We start from the raw sequence: 2,264 nt of genomic DNA on the forward strand, positions 1-2,264 counted from the left end.
TACAAGAGCCCTCTCCCCATTCGTACTGTCAACCACCCTGTGATCCTTGGATGAAGGGTGATATATAAATTTGAGAAATAATTATGATTGCCAGCAACTGGTTTTCAGAGGCCTACCACCTCTCTGCTACTGAAGTTAGGGTCACGGGTGGCACTGTGGTCTAAACCACTGAGCCTCATGGGCTTGCCGATTGGAAGGTTGGCGGTTCGAATCCCTGCAACGGGTTGAGCTCTGTCCGTTGCTCTGCCCCAGCTCCTGACAACCTAGCAGTTCAAAAGCATGCCAGCGCAAGTAGAGAAATAGGTACCGCTGCAGCAGGAAGGTAAACGGCGTTTTTGTGCGCTCTGATTTCCGTCACAGTGTCTCGTTGCGCCAGAAGCGGTTTAGTCATGCTGGCCACATGACCCAAAAAGCTGCCTGTGGACAAATGCCAGCTCCCTTGGCCTGAAAGCGAGATGAGTGCCGCAACCCCATAGTCGACTTTGACTGGACTTAACCGTCCAGGGGTCCTTTACCTTTACTGGAGTTAGTACATATCCATTTTGGCTATTGGCAATTGATAGGCTTATCCTCCATGAAATTGCCTAAACCCCTTTTAAAGCCATTCAAATACAACACCACATGGTCTGGAATTCCATAGTTTAACCATGCAATTTTCATTGTGATCTGTTCACACAACTTAATCCATGTGTGTGTTTGTGTGTGTGCAATTTTTATTGAATTTTCAAATTTTACATTACAAATTAAACACCTTTTATTCCACCATTCATTGACTTCCTGGCAGGCAGAAATAGAATAGGACAAGCTTCTTTCTGTACAGAAATACAATGACATTGTATTCAACAGCTGACATCCTGTCTGTCAGGCATCTTATTACTGTTGTGTGGCCCCTGATTTATTTTGGCCCCTGTACTTCAGCAGCTTGTAACCTTCTGAATGCTGGAAAAAATGCCGAGGACTAGTTTTCTACGAACGAAAGTGAATGAACTTGATCTAGTTCATTTTAGAAAAGGACAGACTCTTTTCTATTTGGGCAAGATGAACCTAAACTAGAACTAGTTCCTTTCAAAATGAACTTTCCCACCACAGGTCTGCAAGTGACCTCAGAGGCACACAACCCACCATTTGCCACACACACGAAAATATATATATGTATTTTTTCCCCCTCAGTGAACTCAAAACAATGGGCATCCTTCTTCCCAATGTGATGTAGCCCAATTGTAGTTCCTTGTGAAGAAGGGTTTGGAGTGCTTTGAACAACACAAACCCCAAGTGGAATGTAATTTACCTCACAGAATATTCTCTCATCACCTTCCCTGTTTAGTCCCTAAGGGGACTAAAATTTACCTCAGAGAACATTCTCCCCACTGCAGCCATTCAAATGGTAAAGAGATCGAGATTTCTCTCAGGAAACGGTTTCCCATAATCCAGATGACTGGCCGCGAGTCCTATACACATTGAACAAGTTAATTCCAGTTTTATGAGAAAGGGTTAGATGGGCTGTGGAAAAGAAAGATTGAATTGATTATGAACCAAAGGTTCTGGGATACAAGTTCTTTTACTGCGCTGTTATATTTCACATTTTTAAAAACTGTGAATAAAGAAAATGAGTTAATGCTGAATGATAGCTTCACTATGGCATGGGCAATAAACATAATTTTCTTATCAGCCCAATCCTCTTTGTCTATTAGCAAGTACTTCACAATGTTTGGAGAAGATAAATCACCTCACATATCTTGAAGCTTTTAAAGGCTTTGTATCAGATGATATACACCCTTAATCTCTTTGCCAAGTTAAACAGGATAAAAGATATGGCATAAATATATAACATAGAGCAATAACTCTCCATGAATACAGTAGCTAGTCATACTTTCTCCTAGCTACACAGAGCTTTACGAAATGCACCTAAAATGGTGCCTCAGAAAAAGGTTGCTTCCACATTTAAGCTTTTTCAGAGCTGCTGTTGCACAAGCCACTGAAAGATGAATTAATATAGTGTTTAATATAGAAATTGTTCTTTTGAAATAGAAGATTTATAAGGCTTATTCAGAAATAAGCCCCATTCAGCAAAGGGTCATTTCCAGTGTTAATGAAAAGGTTTCTGTTGCTGGGTCTGCTCTCAAGTGCCTCCTGTTGAGCATGGGATTACTGAGGAATAGCCGGTTAATTGCTCATTGAAGAAGATTGCTTAATTATCCTTTAATGGCAGTGTTCATTCCCAACAAGGTGCCAATTCTATGGTCAGAATTAGTCCCTGACCTATT

The 2,264-nt window shown here is 41.1% G+C and overlaps 1 long non-coding RNA gene across 1 annotated transcript; it reads right to left on the reverse strand.

The window, feature by feature from the left end:
* Positions 1-729: 729 nt before the first annotated feature.
* On the reverse strand, positions 730-1,864 carry LOC308592590. Its single transcript, XR_014010568.1, has 2 exons — positions 1,348-1,864; positions 730-939 (listed from the first exon to the last, which is right to left on the reverse strand). It is a non-coding gene; the product is annotated as an uncharacterized lncRNA (long non-coding RNA).
* Between the last annotated feature and the right edge of the window lie 400 nt (positions 1,865-2,264).

Source organism: Podarcis bocagei, assembly GCF_964188305.1.
Source record: "Podarcis bocagei genome assembly, chromosome: 8".
Classification (NCBI taxonomy): domain Eukaryota; kingdom Metazoa; phylum Chordata; class Lepidosauria; order Squamata; family Lacertidae; genus Podarcis; species Podarcis bocagei.